Source organism: Catharus ustulatus, chromosome 1, assembly GCF_009819885.2.
Source record: "Catharus ustulatus isolate bCatUst1 chromosome 1, bCatUst1.pri.v2, whole genome shotgun sequence".
Classification (NCBI taxonomy): Eukaryota; Metazoa; Chordata; class Aves; order Passeriformes; family Turdidae; genus Catharus; species Catharus ustulatus.
Window position 1 is genome coordinate 95,223,666 of NC_046221.1, and position 8,399 is coordinate 95,232,064.

The window sequence follows — 8,399 nt, forward strand, 5'->3', positions numbered from 1 at the left end:
CATTGGCAAAAATGCTTCAGGCTATGAGAGTCTGAAACTCAAGTACAAGGTGCAAGACACCACTTATTAGTGTAGGTCTCCTGTGCAACACCTTTGAGACTCATCTTGCTGGTGACATTTTTCTCAGGGGGAAACCCACAAAAGCCCACCAAATCCTGATGGCATGTGTTCATTATGTTGATGGTAAATTAGCTTCAGCAGAACAGAATTTAATCTCCAGCACCCACTTTCTTGCTGAGTAGTATATACTACTGTACTTGATACAACTCATGTTGGGTTTGCTTCCAACCAGAGAGACTTATGGTTAAAAAGTAGGTCTTTCAGTACCTGGCTTAGTGTTCTAGGACATACCACAAGGAATTGCTTTAGTATCAAGTTATATTTGCTCTAGTCCAGTCAAAGAAGGAGGCCAAAACAGCAGAAGGCAGCTTAACTGTAAATGGGAACTGAGCAAAATTATGATCTCTGCTTCGAGAAGTCAGAAGATACTGACTCAGGTTACTTCAACAAAATAAAATATCCTATTTAGAACCTAAAATAATTATAACCATTTGATGAATACGATTGCTTCAATATTCTTTTTCATTTTTTGCAGTATACTTTTCTAACAACATTTTTGTCACTATTTTTGATTCGCTCTAATTAGACAGAAAAACATATTTTGAAAAGCAAAAACTCTTCAGTAAAAGATGGCGAAAATAGCTGTGATCGTGCCTGTCTTGCTCAATAACAAAGAAAATCCATTGTGCAAGTGAGAATACAAACCATATTTTCTGAGCCATAGGCCTGTAAATTTAATCACAAAGTTATTTTTATTCTCTATTTAAGTATAATTATCATTCGCTATGAAAAAGCATTCTAACGAAATAGTTTGTGGAGTAATAGGTAAGGAAAAAAAGAAACTTGTAGTCAGTTTTTGAATTAATAAAAGGAAAAGTTTAATATATATGCTTGGAAAATATCTAGCACAGTTAAACAAGATCCATGTGAAATATATCCAACCATCTAAAAATGAAGGCAATTAGCAGCAATTATAGAGCTTCTTTCCCAAAACTATGTATTGTAAATCCTTTTAATCAGTGAAAGCACCAATAACATCAAGCCATTGTGTGTCTGAACAGGAAGCCTAGTATGTAAGAACACTTTGCTTTTAATTAACTTTTGGATACCACTTTCTGCAGATTATTATCGGGAAAGGTGCTGCATAGAGGAAACTATGTATTTTAGGCTCCTATTAAAGGATTAATTTTATTTTTAAGTGCAATATGTTAATGAGAAGTAATGGTTGTTTGCTGGAGGTATACTGTACTTAATAGGTTGGTGGATTAAACAGCCCCTGCATTAAAAGGAATTATTGTATTTGTCATAAATACCTTTGAGGATAAATTTGCTTTCAACTGCTGGAGGAATTCTTTGATACCAAACATGAAGGATTACATGAAGGTGACAGGAGAGGTAGTCTGCATCTGTCAGGTGTGCTCCTGATCACAGGCCAAGAAAACTTACAAAGTAACCTGGGGCATATTGCATTTAGAAACCGAGCCCTGTTATCAAAAATCAAAGAATCCGATGTAGTTGAATGTTTTGTATTTGGAAAGGGGAAGGGAAGAAGTAATGCATTTGGAATTTACTGTGTTTCTGTAGTAGCTGCACTTTTTCTGCTGGGCTCAGTAACGCCTCAGAGGGCAACTGTGTTTATAACAATATCTGCTACTGTAATGTAAAAATGAATCTGCAAAAGCTAAGTTCCCAGTTTTTTAACACAAGCCCCAAGCCATGACCACAAAGGTCAATTTAAGAAGGGGGAAAAAACACCCAACAAATGAACAAAAAACAAACAAACAAAGCCCCCCTAAACTTGAGGAAAAAACCCCGAAGGACCTATCCAGAGTGAATACTTTTCATCTGCTGCTTCAAGACTGGGTAGTTTTGTATGAATTATTTTTTCATGGGAATTTTGCAAGAATGCCTTCTAACTCCACCCACCCTTTCATGTTGGATATGGTTGTTAATTGTGCAAGGGCATGGGTGGGGGGAAAATTACTACTGTGATTTTGGAGTAATTTAGTTTCTAGAGACAACGGCTTCTTTTTTAGCAAGTGTATATTCTAGACTAAGCCTTTCCCTATAAAAAGTGTAGACTTGATTTTCTTTCTGTCAAATACACTGCAGGTATAATTTGTTGACATTGCTGCAGACTCGAAGAGTGAGACAGTAGGGTAAAAGGAGGAGCTTAGATTTGATTTCATTGTGTTGGGAGGACTGCAGAAGTGGACAACAATATTATGAGGAGACTATGTACACATATCAGTATAATGCCAAGGAGGTAGAGAAAGGCATAAGCAAACTTTAAAAGGTCCTGCAAGGAGAAAGAAAAAGAGCTTTATGTTATAAATTGCAACAAAAGTTGGAATGACTGAGAAGGAATATAAAAAAGCATAATGCAAGAGAAAAGATGTCTGGATACTAGTAGAAGAATAAAAAAGTGTATTTGTGGTTATACAAAACATATGCAAACAGACTTGTGAAAAAAATTGTTTAACTTAAGTTTGACTATCAGCATAGGAGTGCCTGTAGTTTTCAAAATAAATTTTCAATGGTATTCTAATGTTGAAAATAGATGAGACCCTCAGTCTCTTCAAGAGTTACAGGATGAAATTAAGGCATGCTACTGGAGAGATCACAGATTTAGAGCAAAAGCACTGATCCCAGAACCTTGTCCCTGAAAACTGTAAACCTGTGACACTTCCTTTCCTGTTTCAAGATATCCTTCAGCCCTCACACTTCATGACAGATGCCTTTTTCAGAATAAAAGATTAAACTTCCTTTAAGTATGTTTAGACTTCAAAAACATAAGAAAGCTAAGTTGCCTTTGTTTATTTGATGAGGCCTTTTAATGCTGAAAGTGGCTTGTCAAAGAAAACAGTCTGTGAGGCCCAAACAAAAAGTTTAGTAGCTCTTGATGAATGATGTTCTATTTTTTTTTCCTAAAAAGTTCTAGATCTCTGTCATAAGGAAGGATACAAGATCATGCAAGTACTTTTGACTTGTCAGTTTCTCCAATGATTTTTCCTGTGAAGTTGGAAAAAACAATGTGCAAAAAATTCTATTTTGTTACAATGCTAAGTTAAAAGATCTACAGCTGTTTCTCTTTAAAATATACAAATAAAATGCTACCATGCTTCAAGATGTAATTTATGTGTTATTGTTTCTTGCATGGAAATTACTAGAATTGTGGTTTCATAAGGTATGATATTAATTAAAGCTCAGTGTTAAGTATATGAAGGCCACGAGAACCAAATTCTTAAAAATTCTAATGGAAAAGAAGATAAATTGATAACGAGTCTAATATGCATCAAGTATGAGTAAGATGTCCCTGCCCATGGCAGAAGAGTGGGAACTAGATGAACTTTAAGGTCCTTTCTAACCCAAAACATCAATTCTATGATTATGACTGCATGCTTTAAAAAATGTAGGAATCAAAAGAGCTCATAAATAGAACTTGTCTCTAAACAGTTTCATAAGAAATGTGCCAGGGTAAGTGTTAAATCTGTTCATCAGTCTCATTAGTATTTGTCATCTGAAAGTGTTAACCAAGGCAAAGAAAGTCTAAGGTAGTCTAAAACAAGGCCAAAACTATTTATATTGGCAGTCAAAGTCAGCCTGCCAGTGCAAGTCAGTTTTTCCGACTCTTAGTCAGTGAGTCAAATAAAGAGAAGTGAGTCTGCTAAGATGGTTATTCCTGAAACCAATTAAAGGCAATTCCAAAGTTCTTTCAACTTATCCCATTATAACCTTCAGTAAACCACCACCTAATTTTTTTATTATAATTATTTGTGTAAATGCTAGCTCATAGACAATTAGTGTTCTCTGTAGGAACTCACATACTGGATTGACTTTGTAGAAAAGCATTGCATAAAAGTTAAATGACTTTAGGGATAAAGGAACTTTATACAGGATGGTTTTCTGAATCTATTCAGCAAGCCATAAAGTTACAACTAGCTAATTTTGAAAATAGTATGTCTGGCTTATGAATTTAGTGGCTTGAGTAAACCTGAAACACTGAAAATTTATTTGCAGTCTTTGAAATTACATAATTGCATTGGTTCTGCAAAATTTGGGGTGCTTTGTAACAGTTTCAGCATTCATTTTTTTCAATTATTTTTTTCAAATTCTTTGTGTTCTCCCTTGTACTCACAATTCCTTCTCTGCGTGAGCTGCATAGATTCGCAACTCTAATTTTTAGGACATTTATTTTCTCCTTTGTAGCTGCATAATCTGTGGTAGGTTTCTCAGGATTTTTCACAGGTTTTGCTCTATCAGCAGAGAGCAATTTCCTTTAGTCCATTGTTTTAGTTTAATTCCAGTTGGCAACCAAACCTTTCATGGTCACACTCTTATTTCTTCCTGGTGGTGTGGGGAAGAGAATCAGAAGGGTAAATGTTAGAAAATTTGTGCATTGAGATAAAGACAATGTAATAGGGAAAGTAAAAGCCGTGCACACAAGCAAAGCAAGACAAGGCATTCATTCACCACTTTCCATGGGCAGGCAGGTGTTCAGCCATCTCACAGAGAGCAGGGGTCCAGCACACCATAGCTCCAAGACTTGCGAGCACAAATACCACCATCCTGAATGGTCCTCCTGCCTTCTTCTTCCCCCAGATTTACATGCTGCACATGATGCCATATGGTATGGAATGTCCCTTGGATTAGCTGAAGTCAGCTGTCCCTGCTGTGTCCCCTCCCACTTTCCTGTGCACCCCCAGCATCCTCCCTTGTGGCATGGGTTAGAAGAAGAAAAGGCCTTTTCTCTGAGCCAGCACTGCTCAACAGTAACAAAAACATTGCCTGAGTTATCAACACAATTTCCAACACAAAATCAGCACACCCATTTATATGTTCACACCTCTTCTTCATTAAACATTACATTGATGATTGTTCATCTACATTATGATGTCTGACTGATTTGGAGAGAATTGTCAGTACCAGTCACAGGGTAGTCTAAAAATGAATTTACCTCTTAATTTACTTATTTTAAAGCTTTATAGAGGCTAATCAGCTCTTTTACCAGAGATACAGAGGAATGACTCCCCAGGAGAGATACAGACCTTTACTTACTTTTACTTAACTTTACATATATCCTGTCTCTGAAATGATAAACCAAGCAACAGAGATATTTGTCCTTACTTCTCCGTTCAGCATCTGTTAATGTGTGGTTTACGGACATTTCTCTGCTTACCAATTTGCCTCTATGAAAATCAGAAGTCTGTATTTTTCTTTCTGGAGGTTGATTAAAAGATCCTTGAATTCTCTTTTTGGAGTTATTTCTGAGGACTGGCCTCAACCTCAACACCTTCTTTTCTTGTAATATTCTGTTCTATCTAAGAAATCAATAGTTCATATCAGTAGCTTTTGTCTTTAAAATGTAAGTTCCTTTTGAACTCTTTGATTAATTCCACTTATACTAGTAAAATATTATTGTTTATATAAACAGTTTGCTCTAAAACCTTTCTCAGCAGTTCTTCATTCTAAGATTTCTCCAGTTCATCTTTTGAGGGAAAAAAAAAGACATGGATATAGTAAAATATCTGAACTCCATCTAAGTGAATGTTAATGCAGGTAACTGACAACTTTTGTGATGTTGTCTTATTATCCTAAAGTAAGTCAGAGCTCAGCCCAGGTAGTCCTTTGCCTCTTCAGTTCAACTGAAGGACAGTAAAGTCAACTCAATATTGATATAAGCACAATCCTTCGAATTCTTCTCTGGATTCCAGACCAGTGGAAAAATATTTTCCCATTAATTCTTCTATGCCATTACACAGAGAATCATCTGTTCTCTTGCATATCTTAGTGCTGTAGGGAATAGCATGAATCAGATTCAGACTATATTATGCAGCCTGAATTCAGTTTGAAATGCAAATATTTAGAATTTAAATTAATTTCACCTCAAGTGAGCTGTCTGTGGACAAGCACTAGCAATGAAAACACCATTTAGGACTTACAGTTGAACTGTGGCTCTTCAGTCTGTGAAGACCACACAGATTACACAACACTCTGATGCTAACTAGGAGTCTGGCACTGCAGCCCTGATTGTGAGGATAACAGGTGTGGTAATTTATACAGATTATACAGATTCTGTACAGATTCTGCCACTCAAAGTGAATGTGGTTTCTTATTTTAAGGATTCTTGTGTACCAAGAATGTCAAGGTGGAGGTACTCAACAGCATTTTTCACAGCCATTCATCTTTAGCTGATGAGTTAATCCCAATCAACATTTATAAGTGCCACAGTTCCAATTGATCAATGAGGCAGAGAACACTACCAAGAGGAGTTCTCAAGAAAATATGCATATATGGAAGAATTAATTGAATTTTCCATCCTCATTGCAAGTAATGCTAAAGAATAAAATCCAAACAGCTACTAATTTATCTGTTGCAAAATACTGCTATGAATGGTGAGAGTACTGACAAAAAGTGAACACACACAGAGGCAACAGTATGGTAGCCTTATTTTGTGTGTGATATGTCTACCAGTGCAATAGGGTTATCAAAGAAGACCTTAAAATATGGTCCCTTCCAATCAGTGGAGAACCCCATAGTGAAACCACTATTTTTCCAATTATTGGAACAAAAATTCTCTTGTACCAAAAAGCAGAGGAACAAAGTTTGTGATGCTGGTATATAATCTGAAAAGGAGTTAGCAAGACTCCAGAAGTTCTAATAACCAGCCATGGAAAAATCCACAGTAGAACACAGAGATACTTTTTTCGGAGTTCTTGAACCCTGTAACCTGTGCTGCTTCATTACAACTCCCTAAATATGTATTCTGGTAGTATTTCTTACACAGTCATTGGCAACATTCTAAAATAGTGTTTATTTAACAGCACCTATCTAGTGTTTTGGTTTACCCACTCATTGTTTAAAGCATACTTTTCATCATGTTTGCACTATTTAATTGAAACTACAGTCTTTTACCAGTGAGAGAGCGCAAAGTAAGCCTCAGGTTGAACTTTTCCAGACTGAAGACACCCCAATCTTTTGCCTATCCATGTCCTATAGAGGACATACAGATGCACCATCTAGAAATGGGTAGCACACCAAATTGTCCCTGACAGAGCTGCTTGGTTGACCAACAACCTTAAAGGTTGCTGTACAAGACTTCACATGGGTGTGAAGTGCAGTTGCTGTGTGCCATCAGCTTAGTAGGTGTTATTCCATAATGTAAAAAGCCCCTTTACTGCCATGGCACTGGGAACTCACCACAGAGCTGGCACTACCTAACGCACACTGAACGATTTACACTCAAGTGACGGCTGCACCGACCATCAGTGGTTGGGAACGAGAATGGGCAACCACTTAAACTACACTTGGATATTGGAATAGACTGAAAAGGTGAAGCAGGAATGTTCAAAATTATGAAGAGTAAATGAGAGGATGCTGAAATATGATCATGTTGTGTTTACAAAAAGGTGATTTTTTTGTGCTTAAGCCAATACAGACACCTGCATACTCACCATACCTGGTTCATCACAGCTATGAACTAGACCCCATTTTATCCATAGTTTTTTTCACCCACAACTGTATTTCACCAATGAAAGAGGGATAGGGGCTTAAACAAACAAAAAAGAAAAAAAAAAACCTCAACCCAACACTTGCTAGTCTATTTACAAAATAAACTCTCAATAACTAGTCTGGAAGGGATGATTTCCCTCATATACCTACCTGCAATTTGGTAAAAAAATATGAAGTTAAGATTGCAATGAAATTTTTTACTTCCAGACAAATTATATTTTGTTTGAGATACAACTTATATATTGCTTTCTATCTTTATGTTCCCGTGAGAAAAATGAGAGAAAATCATTTCAGGTTGGTCCAAAATTGATTTTTTCCACAATTTTTCAGGTCAGCTAATGAAGTGAAAAATCAATTCTTCACACAGCTTTAACTCAAGCCCTTCTTGAATATAGAATTATTACTTTCCTCATGAGCATTTTCCATGGCATTCCTCACCACATAAATTAATTTATCTTAATTTGGCATAGATTAATTAATTTATCTTCACAATACTTTTGCAAAGAACTGGGACTGCTATTTTGATTTCACACAAGAGAAGTTGAGGTATAGCTACATTAGAGAGCAAAAATTACTCTTTTGGATGCTCCCCACAACTACAATCTAATTTAGCAGAGTACATAGTTAGCTGTTGCATAAAATCCAGAGCTTGGAGCACAGACTATCTAAATGGCCAAAGCACATTTCTCACAGACATCAGCTTCCTCTATGCTTCCACAGCTCTTTTGTGAACTGGATTACAGGGTTTGATACTGGACATTAGAGACTGGAATCCAGTTAGCTGCTAGCCATGAGAAATTTACTTTAAAGTAATCACTCAGGAACTG